This window comes from Oncorhynchus keta, chromosome 2, assembly GCF_023373465.1.
Source record: "Oncorhynchus keta strain PuntledgeMale-10-30-2019 chromosome 2, Oket_V2, whole genome shotgun sequence".
NCBI lineage: Eukaryota > Metazoa > Chordata > Actinopteri > Salmoniformes > Salmonidae > Oncorhynchus > Oncorhynchus keta.
The window spans coordinates 17,394,038-17,410,457 of record NC_068422.1 but is presented as its reverse complement, the minus strand read 5'-3'; the positions used below and the strand labels follow the sequence as shown (position 1 = coordinate 17,410,457).

The 16,420-nt window shown below is 41.8% G+C and overlaps 1 pseudogene; it reads left to right on the top strand.

Moving 5' to 3' along the window:
* Positions 1-16,420, top strand: part of LOC118374072 (kinesin-like protein KIF16B) — a 70,678-nt pseudogene that overhangs the window by 16,218 nt on the left and 38,040 nt on the right.

Sequence of the window (16,420 nt, the reverse complement as noted above, 5' to 3'; positions counted from 1 at the left end):
ACTCCGAGGGCCCTCACCTCCTCTCTGTAGGCCGTCTCGCCACTGTTGTGTCGTCCGCAAACTTGATGATTGAGTTGGAGGCGTGCGTGGCCACGCAGTCGTGGGTGAACAGGGAGTACAGGAGAGGGCTCAGAACGCACCCTTGTGGGGCCCCTGTGTTGAGGATCAGCGGGGAGGAGATGTTGTTGCCTACCCTCACCACCTGGGGGCGGCCCGTCAGGAAGTCCAGTACCCAGTTGCACAGGGCGGGGTCGAGACCCAGGGTCTCGAGCTTGATGACGAGCTTGGAGGGTACTATGGTGTTGAATGCCGAGCTGTAGTCGATGAACAGCATTCTCACATAGGTATTCCTCTTGTCCAGGTGGGTTAGGGCAGTGTGCAGTGTGGTTGAGATTGCATCGTCTGTGGACCTATTTCGGCGGTAAGCAAATTGGAGTGGGTCTAGGGTGTCAGGTAGGGTGGAGGTGATATGGTCCTTGACTAGTCTCTCAAAGCACTTCATGATGACGGAAGTGAGTGCTACGGGGCGGTAGTCGTTTAGCTCAGTTACCTTAGCTTTCTTGGGAACAGGAACAATGGTGGCCCTCTTGAAGCATGTGGGAACAGCAGACTGGTATAGGGATTGATTGAATATGTCCGTAAACACACCGGCCAGCTGGTCTGCGCATGCTCTGAGGGCGCGGCTGGGGATGCCGTCTGGGCCTGCAGCCTTGCGAGGGTTAACACGTTTAAATGTCTTACTCACCTCGGCTGCAGTGAAGGAGAGACCGCATGTTTTCGTTGCAGGCCGTGTCAGTGGCACTGTATTGTCCTCAAAGCGGGCAAAAAAGTTATTTAGTCTGCCTGGGAGCAAGACATCCTGGTCCGGGACTGGGCTGGGTTTCTTCTTGTAGTCCGTGATTGACTGTAGACCCTGCCACATGCCTCTTGTGTCTGAGCCGTTGAATTGAGATTCTACTTTGTCTCTGTACTGACGCTTAGCTTGTTTAATAGCCTTGCGGAGGGAATAGCTGCATTGTTTATATTCGGTCATGTTACCAGACACCTTGCCCTGATTTAAAAGCAGTGGTTCGCGCTTTCAGTTTCACGCGAATGCTGCCATCAATCCACGGTTTCTGGTTAGGGAATGTTTTTATCGTTGCTATGGGAACGACATCTTCAACGCACGTTCTAATGAACTCGCACACCGAATCAGCGTATTCGTCAATATTTTTATCTGACGCAATACGAAACATGTCCCAGTCCACGTGATGGAAGCAGTCTTGGAGTGTGGAGTCAGCTTGGTCGGACCAGCGTTGGACAGACCTCAGCGTGGGAGCCTCTTTTTTAAGTTTCTGTCTGTAGGCAAGGATCAACAAAATGGAGCCGTGGTCAGCTTTTCCGAAAGGGGGGCGGGGCAGGGCCTTATATGCGTCGCGGAAGTTAGAGTAACAATGATCCAAGATTTTACCACCCCTGGTTGCGCAATCGATATGCTGATAAAATTTAGGGAGTCTTGTTTTCAGATTAGCTTTGTTAAAATCCCCAGCTACAATGAATGCAGCCTCCGGATAAATGGTTTCCAGTTTGCAAAGAGTTAAATAAAGTTCGTTCAGAGCCATCGATGTGTCTGCTTGGGGGGGGATATATACGGCTGTGATTATAATCAAAGAGAATTCTCTTGGTAGATAATACGGTCTACATTTGATTGTGAGGAATTCTAAATCAGGTGAACAGAAGGATTTGAGTTCCTGTATGTTTCTTTCATCACACCATGTCTCGTTAGTCATGAGGCATACGCCCCCGCCACTCTTCTTACCAGAAAGATGTTTGTTTCAATCGGCGCGATGCGTGGAGAAACCCGTTGGCTGCACCGCCCGGATAGCGTCTTCCCAGTGAGCCATGTTTCGGTGAAGCAGAGGACGTTACAGTCTCTGATGTCCCTCTGGAATGCTACCCTTGCTCGGATTTCATCAACCTTGTTGTCAAGAGACTGGACATTGGCAAGAAGAATGCTAGGTAGTGGTGCGCGATGTGCCCGTGTCCTGAGTCTGACCAGAAGACCGCTACGTTTCCCTCTTTTACGAAGTCGTTTTTTTTGGGGGTCGCTGCATGCGATCCATTCCGTTGACCTGTTTGTAAGGCAGAACACAGGATCCGCGTCGCGGAAAACATATTCTTGGTCGTACTGATGGTGAGTTGACGCTGATCTTATATTCAGTAGTTCTTCTCGACTGTATGTAATGAAACCTAAGATGACCTGGGGTACTAATGTAAGAAATAACACGTAAAAAAAAAAAAACTGCATTGTTTCCTAGGAACGCAAAGCGAGGCGGCCATCTCTGTCGGCGCCGGAAGAGGTTGTTAGAAATCGTTAACGTTGTGTTATGGTACTGAGCCTGAGGGTGTAATCACCATCCCGGATCCGGGATGGGTAGGATCAAGAAGTTGGGAGAACTTGCACAATTGGTGGCTGACTAAATACTTTTTCCCCCCACTGTATTAGCAACCTATGTTAGTTGTTGCATATTAAATCTCCCCTCTTTCTAAATGCCCACAAAAAAATGCAGCAGATTAGAACGTTTGCCTTAAAATGTTGATAAACTATTGTTTCTTCACATTATAAACACAGCAATATTATAATCTCTGTCATATGAAACCGCTTTGCTGTGCTTTTGACAATTGCATTATGGAACGAAGATTCACCTGTATCAACATTTTAAGCTGAACGTATGTTGCATCAGATACATTATATTTATTTTTTTAGAATTTTTGTACTTTTTACCCCTTTTTCTCCCCAATTTCATGATATCCAATTGGTAGTTACAGTCCTGTCCTATCGCTGCAACTCCCGTACGGACTTGGGAGAGGCGAAGGTCGAGAGCCCTGGGTCCTCCAAAACACGACCCTGCTAAGCCACACTGCTTCTTGACACACTACTTGCTTAACCTGGAAGCCAGCCACACCAATGTGTCGGCGGAAACACAGTACAACTGGCGACCGAAGTCCATTTACAGGCTCCCGGACCACCACAAGGAGTTGCTAGAGTGTGATGGGACAAGAACATACTGGCCAAACCCTTCCATAACCAGGATGACGCTGGGCCAATTGTGCACCGCCTCATGGGTCTCCCGGTCATGGCCGGCTGTTTGTAGTGGTGCCTCAAGCACTGCAATGCAGTGTCTTATATCACTGCACCACTCGGGAGGCGGAATTACCATATTCTAAATGTGATTTCTGACGACTGTTGTTGGATGCACTAATCAGGTTACGCCCCCAATGCATATGGGTCCAGTACGTTTCTCAATGTCCATTTTTAAAGAAATTCTACCGTTCAAATGTCCAGTGCCACAGACATGATACACACACGCATGTGCCACACCACATGCCTGATGCCAACCATGACACAACAACTTACTCAATTTTAGACTCAGTAAGGCTATTAATAAGTTAACACCAATTAGACTCTGGATAAGGATTCATTTTTTTTTTAAATCGGTCTGCTGCACAAGTGGTAGCTACATGTACTTATGATTCCATTTCTATCTGCCCAGTTTTGTGGCATATTCTTACATGCTTTTGTAGTTGGCTTTGGAGAGGATGTTTGTGTAATTTTCTATTTCAGTTTTGTGTGTGTCTCTACATGGAGGAGGAGTTGAAGGGGTTACCAAGAGGAAAAAGCAGCTCTTTGTCCCCCTATAAAGACTTGTCCTAACTCCTCTTTCTGTCTGCGTGTGTCCTCCTAGCTGATATAATTGGAGCATTAGGGAGTAAGTGAAGCCTCTCAGTCCCAGACCATGGGAAGAGGAGGAAGCAGCTGTTTATCCCCTACAGAGACTGTTCTGACCAGGCTTTTTCTGTCTCCCGCTCTGTGTCTGTGTATGGCTGGAGGAGGAGATAGAGGGAGCTCCCACAAGGGAAAAAGGAAGAAGCAGCTCTTCATCCCCTACAGAGATTCTGTTCTGACCTGTGGCTCCTGAAAGACAGCCTGGGAGGAAACTCCAAGACCATCATGATAGCAAGTATGGTTGATCTTAGTCAGTGGTATTCAAATTGGTGTCACAATCCTATATTTAAAAAACTTATAAAAATAAGTAAGAGGACATATTATTATAATAGAGACTTTTTGAGAATAATACATTGAAAAATAACATTGTGAGTAAATATAATTATTGGATAACTTGATTTTGATGAAAATGTAATGAATTGAAGGTTATTTCTTGATGTAAAAAATAGAAATGTACTGATTTTAAAGGTTGCCATTAGATTAAGGGTTGAGGTCATGAAATAAATGGTGTCCCTACTGAAAAAGTTTTAATACCACTGATCTAATTCCTACCTCTGACACTACACAGTGTAACACATTCTTTGTTCCCTCCACCAAGCCATTAAGCGATGTCTTTACATGTTGATAAGGGGGAACTAGTAATGTAACCTATTTGGTGGGGAATATTCATAGTATTCCTTTGGGTATTACTGTTTAGCACAGCTGCTGATTTAAATACAGGCTTGAGTTAGTTATCCTTCTTTGCGACGGATTTATGTTATATTGATTTTTACAATTTGATTTCGTATTTTTTGGGGGGAGATGTATATTAAATATGAATCCAATATTGAAAAGGGATGGAATTAGTCTCATTTAATACATGATGGTTATTACTTTTTCATTACATGAAAGGGAAGGTTAACACTCGGCGTGTCGGAATTCCTAAACTACTAGAATGAAAATGTATTGATTGATCCAGAAGCGCATAAGTAAATACTAAAATAAGATGATAATGTATTTTCTGCTTGTAAGACAGTAGTTGTCTGTCCAGATAATGCCTGACCCAAACTAAGCCTAAACTATATTGAAACTAAATTCACACACATATTAGATGTAGTCGAAAGACAAGATTAAATTGACAGTAGTCTGATGGGTATAAAATTGTCTTAATATCATTTAAAGAAAATACAAATCTTTGACGTTCCTTAACAAAATATTAATTAATTAGTGATATATTTTAAATGGATTTATTTATTTAACTCATCTATTGTTACTTGTGGACACCTGGCTCTTTTACTGTTAATATGCATAGTCATTTTGAGGTAAAAATGCAAGTTGTATTTTTGGCTTATTTATCTCAAAGTACTACTACTAAAATACACATTTAGGAAAAGTCAGGGACAGGTATGTTTTTATTGAAATTCAGTTATTAAAATTACTAAATTGAAAACGGTCAGATTTTTGTGGTGTTTCTACTGTTAACTTGGCCCCAGACAGTCGATCTGAGATCGTTTTACGCTTCAGTTATGGGATTATAATTTGCTTTAACTCCTGTACAGGGTTTTTTTAGTAAGCGATGTGTTCCTGTCAATGTTCCCGCCCAGCTCTTTCACCCGCTGACGTGAACTACAGTGAGACACTGAGCACGCTGCACTATGCTAACAGAGCTAAGAATATCTTCAACAAGCCCACAGTCACCGAGGACAGCAGTGTTACAGTCATCAGAAAACTGCAGGAGGAGATTGTCAGACTGAAACGTCTAGTGGAGAAGAACAACCAGGTAGATGGGGAGGGTGGGTGTGTATGTTAAAGCATTTGGCTAATATCTGTACATGTGACTATCCAGCAAAGCAACCAGGTGTGTGTGTGTGTGTGTGTGTGTGAGATGATGTAAGGGTATGTTGAAGTACAATGCTCATACAGTATGGCCTCTCCCTCGCCAGGCTTGCCTTTCTCCTCAGGATCTCTCCAAGACACTGAAGGTGGAGGAGAAACTTCACAAGAATGAGGTCAAAGTGAGTGCACTTTTCAGGCCTACAGGAAGTGTTCCTGAGTTGACTTGTGTATGTTTCTGTATGACTCCTAAGGTCTTGGGTTCTATTCTTGCTGGGATCGTCATACACATTCTAAAGCTGGATGCATTCACTGTAGCCTATTGTGTCTGCCAGTACCTAGTGGAATGTACTAGAGGTCGACCGATTATGATTTTTCAAAGCCGATACCGATTATTGGAGGGCCAAAAAAAACCGATACCGATTAATCGGCCGATTTTATTTATATTTTTTTTAAATGATTATTTTTAACTTTTTAAAATTATTATTATTTTTTTTTTTTAAATGTGTGTGTATATATATATATGTGTGTGTGTGTATATCACATTTTTGTAATAATGACAATACTGAATGAACAATGAACACTTTTATTTTAACTTAATATAATACATATGGGCTTTTGGATGGGTGTTAAGGTGATTCCACAGGGTGGTATTTTTTTATTTAGCCGTTGCTGACCCCATGCTTACATCTTTATCACAAATAAGACACTTTGCTTTCCCTGGTGCCAATTCCATGTAATAGTCCCACACTGGTGCTCTGCTTTTCTCTGCCATCTGTAAAACACACACACAACTCTGACAATGATACTGAAGAGTCTGCTTAGGAGACAAATACACTCAACTGTTTGAATAAAAATAAAGTAAGTTACCTGTGATGAATGTTGAAAACAAAAACTGTAATTTCTATATGCAGGAAATCCTATTTTAATAATTGACATGGTAAGAATTGACTACCAAAGTGCGAGTCATAATTCCCATGACACCTAGCAAAATCTGAAAAGCGGTTCCTTCATTTATTTATCCCTAGAATATTTTTAGATTCACTTAAAATAAGGTCTGTTTCTCATGTAGGCTCACACCACCGCGCCAATTTTAAAACTGTGTAGATATCCATAGGACAAGGTAACTCTGATAAATATTGGCTAAATGTAAGCGAAGATCATATACAAGCGAAGATTTTTTTTGTAGAGTGGATTTATGAAAATATTTTGACAAACATTACCTTATCCTAGTGAGATTTACACGGGTATCAAAACGCCGAAGCGGTTTAAGCCTGAACCCTAACCTGCACGAAACACAGACCTTATCTGAAGTAGATAAAGACATTCTCTATGGAAGGCATGAACGGTAAAATAACGAAGGAACCCCTTTCAAGTTCAGCCGCAAGTTATTACAGGAATTATAACGCGTCAACTATTTCACTCTAAACCATATACCTTTGACTATTACGAGCCTGCTGCTGCCTACCACCCCTCAGCCAGACTTAACTATAATAAACACACAGAAATACGAGCCTTAGGTCAAATCCGGAAATCACCTCAAAAACAAAACGTTTATTCCGTTCCGTATTTTATCTAACGGGTGGCATCCATGAGTCTAAATATTCCTGTTACATTGCACAACCTTCAATGTTATGTCATAATTACATAATTTCTGGCAAATTAGTTCGCAAAGAGCCAGGCAGCCCAAACTGCATATACTCTGACTCTGCGTGCAATGAACGCAAGAGAAGTGACAATTTCACTTGGTTAATATTACCTGCTAACCTGGATTTCTTTTAGCTAAATATGCAGGTTTAAAAATATACACTTGTGTATTGATTTTAAGAAAGGCATTGATGTTCATGGTTAAGTACACATTGGCGCAACGACAGTCGTTGATTGTTTTTTATAAGATAAGTTTAATGCTAGCTAACAACTTACCTTGGTTTACTGCATTCGCGTAACAGGCAGGCTCCTCGTGAGGCAGGTGGTTAGAGCGTAGGACTAGTTAATTAACTGTAGGGGTTGCAAGATTGGATCCCCCGAGCAGACAAGGTAAAAATCTGTTGTTCTGCCTCGTTCCTAGGCCGTCATTGAAAATAAGAATGTGTTCTTAACTGACTTGCCTAGTTAAATAAAGGTGTACATTTAAAAAAAAAAAAGTAATAATAATAATCTGCAAAATCGGCGCCCAAAAATACAGATTTCTGATTATTGTGAAAACTTGAAATCGGCCCTAATTAATCAGTCGACCTCTAGAATGTACTGAATGTGTTTCTCTGCAAATATGAAAAGTTGCATGTCAATGTTTTGTGACTATAGATCTGTTCTCAACAGTTCTCTCAACAACTGGAAATGCATAAGTTTAGCTTTTTTAATTAGAAAATCAACAATTATTTCTGGTTGTTTATTAAAGTTAGACCGCTAACTCATTTATCCTGCTTTGTAGTAAACCCTTCTGTGCTCTCCCACAGGTGTTAGAACTGACCAGGGAGTGGACCAACAAGTGGGGGGAGACCCAGAACATTCTCAATGTACGCAAATATGTCAGTTAATCATTTATTTTTTTACAATTTATTTGACAATTGAGAAATGCTACAACCACACATGTGGCGCAATGGATTTCAAATGATGATGACCAGGTCAAACACATTTCCATTGTGGCCCTGAACAATTATGGAGATTAATAAAACAAAATTACATTTTAGCTTTTTTTCTTATTTTTTTTGGTGGAAGGAGTATGCCCACTCATGGTGAAGACTGGTGGCAACCCACTTCAGTTCGATGATGGTTTGATGATAGTGATGCCAGATGGTGGTGGTGATGCAGTTGGCAATCCTTCCTCTGTTACTGTTTTGGATCTAATCCTTCGTACAACATTTTCTTTGACTCACACAATTTATGCGAGATGAGAGATGCTCTCTCTCACTCATCCCCATCACTGGCATATCGGTTAATACATTGGCTGACTCATAGGTCAGCAGCAAATGCTCTCCACTAGATAGATGATAATATCATGTACTAATTTTCTAGCATCTGGGGTATGCTGGAATGTAGAATGAGTCTTGGGCGCTGGAATGTCAGTCAGTGTGTAAACCTAGTGAACAGTAAGACATTTGAACCTTTTCTTTCCTCCATTTTCGTTCTCTCCATTTGTGTGATTATCGGTCACACTTTCTCAGACACATGCGCGTGCGTACACTTCTCCCAGTAGATCAGTCGAAAAAGATGTCAGTGTCTGAGCTTTGGGCTCCGTCTGACCGTCTGTCTAGATCCACGGCTCCCTCAGAAGGCTATAGGCATTTGACATGTATAAGCACTATTTATCTTTTAGGCTGTATCCCAAATGAAACCTATTCTCTTTATAGTGTACTACTTTTGGTCAAAAGTAGTGCACTACATAGGGTGACATTTGGGACTCATACTTAGTCTTGGCTGCCTGGCGTCTCATCTCACACAATTCTGTTGCTAGAATCATCTCTTGTTTGTGTGGCAGCCAAATAAGATTACAAAAAAGTTCTTAAATATCCAGGGACCAATTTGCTGTTGGTTCTGTCAACTCAGAATCTCTATCCCAAATGGCACCCTATTCCCTTTATAGGGCTCTGGTCAAAAGTAGTGCACTGCATAGGGAATAGGGTGCCATTTGGGATGTGGTAACAGAGGCTCAGCAGGCTTCATAGTGCTGTCTGGTGTATGGAAATGAGTTGGTTGATACTCTGCACAGTATAATCACTTGATGTAGCAGGACTTTGGTGGAGTATATTCTAGTTTTCCAGTAAATGAACATTTTGTTTTTTGCTTATTAGTTCTTCTGTCGTAGACTGATTAGCTAGCTATGCTGATTATGAACTAAATAATGTTGCTTGGAAAGAAGAACCAAATTGTTTGGAAATTAAATTTGGGGTATTTTGTAAGTAAACTTTGTTTGGGGGATTTTGCAAGATTGTTATAATACAATTGCTCTAAGCCACACTGGCCACTTGATTTAATACTAAAACTTGCTCGTCCATGTACCCTTTTGTCTTCTTAACGATCAGCCCTTCGATTGGGTCTGTTAGTTTACCCACTTCAATCAGTGTAGATGAAGAGGAGGAGACAGGTTTAAGAAGCATTTTTAAGCCTTGAGACAATTGAGACATGGTATTGTGTATTGGTGCCATTAAGAGGTTGAATGGGAAAGACCAAAATATTTCAGTGCCTTTGAACAGGGTATGGTAGTAGGTGCCAGGCACACCGGTTTGTGTCCAGAACTACAACGTTGCTCGGTTTTTCATGCTCAACAGGTTAATTAAGGTAATATGTACATGTAGGTAGAGTTATTAAAGTGACTATGCATAGATAATAAGAGTAGCAGCGGTGTAAAAGAGGGGGGCAATGGAAATATTCTGGGAAGCATTTTGATTTAGATGTTCAGGAGTCTTATGGCTTGGGGGTAGAAGCTGTTTCGAAGCCTCTGTGACCTAGACCTGGTGCTCCGGTACTACTTGCCGTGCGGTAGCAGAAAGAACAGTATGACTAGGGTGGCTGGAGTCTTTACACCAGAGGAAGGTCCTAAAAATTGTCAGAGGTCCTGGATGGCAGGAAGCTTGGTCCCAGTGGTGTACTGGGTCGTACGCACTACCCTCTGTAGTGACTTGCGGTCGGAGGCCGAGCAGTTGCCATACCAGGCAGTGATGCAACCAGTCGGGATGCTCTTGATGGTGCAGCTGTAGAACCTTTTGAGGACCAATGCCAAATCCTGCCAAGTTGACACAACAGTGGGAAACATTGGAGTGAACATGGGCCAGCATCCCTGTGGAATGCTTTTGACACATTGTAGAGTTCATGCCCCGATGAATTGAGGGCAAAAGGGGAGGAGGGGGTTTGTGCAACTCAATATTAGGACGATGCTCCTAATGTTTGATATACTCGGTGTATATACACAACCGGTCTAAAGTTGTTTTAGAACACCTACACATTCAAGGGTTTTTCTTTATTTTGACTATTTGCTTCATTGTAGAATAATAGTGAAGACATTAAAACTATGAAATGACACATATGGAATCATGTTGTAACCAAAAAAGTGTGAAACAAATCAAAGTAGCCAACCTTTGCCTTTGACAGCTTTGCACACTCTTGGCATTCTCTCAACCAGCTTCACCAGGAATGGTTTTCCAACAGTCTTGAAGGAATTCCCACATATGCTGAGCACTTTTAATTCACTCTGCGGTCCGACTCATCCAAAACCATCTCAATTTGGTGGAGGCCAGGTTATCTGATGCAGCACTCCATCACTGTCCTTGGTAAAATATCCCTTACACGGCCTGGAGGTGTGTTGGGTCATTGTCCTGTTGAAAAACAAATGATAGTCCCACTAAGAACAAACCATATGGGATGGTGTATCGCTGCAGAATGCTGTGGTAGACATGCTGGTTAAGTGTGCCTTGAAGTCAAAATAAATTAGACCGTGTCACCAGCAAAGCACCACCACATCATAACACCTCTTCGTCAATGCGGTGGGAAATACACATGCGTGAATCATCCGTTCACCCACACCGCGTCTCACAAAGACACGGCAGTTGGGAACAAAAATCTCCAATTTGGACTCCAGACCAAACTATACATTTTCCACAGTTCTAATGTCCATTGCTCATGTTTCTTGGCCAAACAAAGCAAGTCTCTTCTTATTGGTGTCCTTTAGTAGTGATTTCTTTACAGCAATTCGACCATGAGGGCCTGATTCACGCAGTCTCTGAACAGTTGCTGTTGATGTGTCTGTTACTTGAACTCTGAAGTATTTATTTGGGCTGTATTTTCTCAGGCTGATAACTCTAATCGTCTGCATCAGAGGTAACCTTGGGTGTTCCATTCCTGTGTGGTCCTCATGAGAGCCTGTTTCATTATAGCACTTGAAAAAGCTTTCAGAGTTCTTGAAATATTCCATATTGACTGACCTTCATGTCATAAAGTACTGATGGACTGTCGTTCACTTATTTGAGCTGTTCTGGCCATAATATGGACTTGGAGCTATTTGGTAAAAGACTATCTTCTGCATGCTACCCCTACCATGTCACAACGCAACTGGTTGGCATTATATTCTACAGACTTAACAAGGGACACGTGTAAATTGGGACACGTGTTAATTGAAATGCATTCAGGTGACTACGTCATGAAGCTGGTTGAGAGAATGCCAAGCGTGCAAAGGGGGGTTACTTTGAAGAATCTTAAATATAAATTATATTTGGACTTGTTAACCCTTTTTTTTTGTTACTACATGAATCCATATGTGTTATTTCATAGTTTTGATGTCTTCACTATTATTCTACAATGTAGAAAATAGTAAGAATAAAGTGAAACCCTGGAATAAGTAGGTGTCCAAACTTTTGACTGTGTGTGTATGTCTGTATGCTGGAATACTTATAAAGGGTCATAAAGCAACCCAATATAGAGTTAGTTGCAGGTTTACCTACATTCCAGTTGCCTGTTTACAAAACAGTCGAACCAGCATTTCCCTTTCTTCCTCGTTCCGTCTCATGTAACTGCTGCTTATAGTTCCTGTATCCTACCAGCGGGTGTCAGTGTTGCTCTGCTGAACCTCAACATGGCGTTGCTATTTAATTTTCCAGCTATTTAGCTTAAATGGCATCCAGCTGACATTATAGCTGCTTAAATGGTCCTGAAGTCAACATCTGACACTGGGAGAAGAGTGAGGGAGAGAAGGGGAAACTCATCAGACATGCCTAATCACTTACTCTCTCTACATCCCATATGGCTCATCAGTGTGCCGGAGAGAGAGTGGGAGAGAATTTCAGTCTTCACACTTAAGCGTGCAAACCTAGAGTTTTAGTTGATGCTACTCAGGCCCAATGAAAGAGTTAGTTGATGTTCACTTCAGCTTCACAGAGTTAACAGGTTTTGAGGCAAAAGTTGGAAAAAGCGTTCTAGGGGGTGGGGAAAACGCATGTCACGCAGCCACTCCATTTGAATCTCAATTGCATTTCCTTGATTCCTCTCGTCTCCTGCTCAAAATCCATTGGATGAGAAGTTGAGGGGAGAGACCTCTGACCTTCTCAGTCAATGGATTTTGAAAAGGTGAGGAATCAAGGAAAAGCAGTTGAGTTTCTCACATGGACAAGTTGAAAATGACTCCATTTACTTTCACATTGAAATTGGTTCAACTTCTCAAGTAGCTCTTGTTCAGGCCTACAGTGTCTACATGGACTAGTCCTAGATGGTGTTTGTTCCCCACATGGGGAACATGACCCTCAAAAAGAGAGGGTCATACTCTAAGGCTTGAAAATATTGGGTATAAACCAGTGGAGGCTCCTCAGAGGAGGAAGGGGAGGGCCATTTTCAGTGAATTTCATAAAACAAAAAATAGTGGAACATTAAATGTTATCCTTTTCAGATACAACTATACTACATATATTCACGTCACTAAATAATGGATAAAAACAGGTCTATCCTCAACAGCACACAAAATTAAGGAAAAGCGAGAGAACATTGCTTGCTAGCTATATCTATATATAAATAAAATACACAGTTGAAGTCGGAAGTTTATATAGTCATTAAAACTCGTTTTTCAACCACTCCACACATTTCTTGTGAACAAACTATAGTTTTGGCAAGACGGTTAGGACATCTACTTCGTGCATGGCACAAGTATCTTTTCCAACAATTGTTTACAGACAGATTATTTCACTTATAAATCACTGTATCACAATTCCAGTGGGTCAGAGGTTTTACTTGCACTAAGTTGACTGTGCCTATAAATAGCTTGGAAAGTTCTAGATAATTATGGCATGGCTTTAGAAGCTTCTGATCAATTGGAGGTGTACCTGTGGATGTATTTAGAGGCCTACCTTCAAACTCAGGACCTCTTTGCTTGACATCCTGGGAAAATCAAAATAAATCAGCCAAGACCTCAGAAAAATAATTGTCGACCACAAGTCCTGTTCATCCTTGGGAGCAATTTCCAAACGCCTGAAAGTACCACGTTCATCTGTACAAACAATTGTACGCAAGTATAAACACCATGGAACCACGCAGCCGTCATACCGCTCAGGAAGGAGCGGTATGACCTGTCTCCTAGAGATAAATGTACTTTGGTGCGAAAAGTGCAAATCAATCCCAGAACAACAGCAAAGGACCTTGTGAAGATGCTGGAGGAAACGGGTACAAAAGTATCTATATCCACAGTAAAACGAGTCCTATATCGACATAACCTGAAAGGCCGCTCAGCAAGGAAGAAGCCACTGCTCCAAAACCGCCATAGAAAATCCAGACTACGTTCTGCAACTGCACATTGGGACAAAGATTGTACTTTTTGGAGAAATGTCCTCTGGTCTGATGAAACAAAAATAGAACTGTTTGTCCATAATGTCCATCGCTATGTTTGGAGGAAAAAGGAGGAGGCTTGCAAACAGAAGAACACCATCTCAGCCGTGAAGCACAGGTGTGGCAGCAGCATGTTGCGAAGGTGCTATGCTGCAGGAGGGACTGGTGAACATCACAAAATAGATGGCATCATGAGAGAGGAAAATTAGTTGGATATATTGAAGCAACATCGCAAGAAATCATTCATGAAGTTGATGCTTGGTCGCAAATGGGACTTCCAAATGGACAATGACCACAAGCATACTTCCAAAGTTGTGGCAAAATGGCTTAAGGACAACAAAGTAAAGGTATTGGAGTAGCCGTCACAAAGCTCCAATAGAGAAAATGTGTGGGCACAACTGAAAAAAATGTGTGCGAGCAAGGAGGCCTACAAACCTGGCTGTTACACCAGCTCTGTCAGGAGGAATGGGCCAAAATTCACCCGACTTATTGTGGGAAGCTTGTGGAAGGCTACCCAAAACATTTGACCCAAGTTAAACAATTTAAAGGCAATGCTACCAAATACTAATTTGAGTGTATCTTCTGACACACTGAATGTGGTGAAAGAAATAAAAGCTGAAATAAATAATTCTGTTTAGTATTATTCTGACATTTCACATTCTTAAAATAAAGTGGTGATCCTAACTGACCAAAGACAGGTAATTTTACTAGGATTAAATGTCAGGAATTGTGAAAAACTGAGTTTAAATGTATTTGGCTAAGGAGTATGTAAACTTCTGACTTCAACTATATATATATATTTCACTTAGCTTGCAATGCAGCTAGCTAGTTTAGCCTACTCAAACACCAGGTTCAAACAGAGAGGGATGCTATTTTAGCTAGCTGGCTTTGGCTATCCAACATTGAAACTCTTCCAAGTCAAAGTAAGCTTTTGGTTTTATTAATTTACGGCATGATTTGGTCAACGCATTAGTTCTAGTAGCCATGTTGACTGACGTTAATATTGTAATGACCTGGCTAGATCATAAATGAACAATTGTCCAGACAGAGGCTTGAGTTTGCGAATTGACGGTTTATTAAACCAACTTTACACAGGCTACTGTTTGGGCCGTAGCACACGCCAAATAGATGACAGATAACCCACAAGCCAAACGTGACCTTCTCTTGCGAAGCCCAGACGTAAGAGAGAGAGAACAAAGGCTGAACCTGGTCTTAACTTCCAATGCTCCACCCCCCTGCCCAACCCCCCTCCACGCCACTCCGCCAACCACCAGGATGCCCGGCATCAGAACATTCCAGGCATTCCCGTGATTGGCAGATAGCAGGTTGATTGACATGTCGGACCCCGCGAACACCAGGTACTGGTCAGTACAACACAACCACCTCCTAGCCTAACACATAACACACAGCTGTCTGTGCGGGTCGCTACAATATGGTGAAAACGATGCAGGCTTGGTGTAGCGGTTATGGTATGAAAGGTTTTTTTTCTATTTTTTTTTCACCTAGTCACAGACAGCTGTTGTACATGTAACTGATGTGAAATGGCTAGCTTGTTTGCTGTGGTGCGCGCTAATAGCGTTTCAATTGGTGACGTCACTTGCTCTGAGACCTTGAAGTAGTGGTTCCCCTTGCTCTGCAAGGGCCGTGACATTTGTGGAGCGATGGGTAATGATGCTTTGTGGGTGTCAGTTGTCTATGTGTGCAGAGGGTCCCTGGTTCGAGCCTGGGTAGGGGCGAGGGGATGGACTAAATTTATACTGTTACGTACACACCCTTGATTACACATAACTAGCAGCCACATATAAACCGCATTCACTTTGCTCATTGTATATATAATTCCTTTTTCCGTCTATGCTCGCTCTTCCTCTCACCTTTCCTCTTTGCTTGTTGACTTCAGTGCACAATACAACAGCTGTAACCCAATCATGCACTACTGTGTACAGCAAGCATGTTAGCAGTTACAATTGCGGGCCCCGGTAACAATAAATTAGCCAGCTAGCTAACATAGCATCCCTCTTTGTTTTGAACCGGGTGTTATGAGTAGGCTAAACTAGCTAGCTGCATTGCTAGCTAAGTGAAAGTTTAAAAAAAAAATACAAACACATAGCTAGCTCGCTCTCTTGCTTCTTAGACATTAATTTGTTAAACTATTGTCTTTCTCTGAATCAACTTCAAACCACATGTTATGCACTGCAGTTCTAGCTAGCTGTAGCTTGTGCTTTTCATTACTAGATTCCTTCTCTGATCCTTTGTTCTCTGCAGGAGCTCTGATAGGTTGGAGGATGTACTCCGGAGTTGTCATAATTACTGTGTACGTCTATGGAAGATGGTGAGAACTATGAGCCTCCTAGGTTTTTTGTATTGAAGTCAATGTACCCAGAGGAGGACAGAAGCTAGCTGTCCTCTGGCTACACCATGGTGCTACCCTACAGAGTGCTGATGAGGCTACTTTAGACCTACATTGCCAAACAGTGTGTTTTGAATCAGTTATTTAATGATGTGAATATATTTAGTATAGTTCCATCTAAAACGGTTAACTTT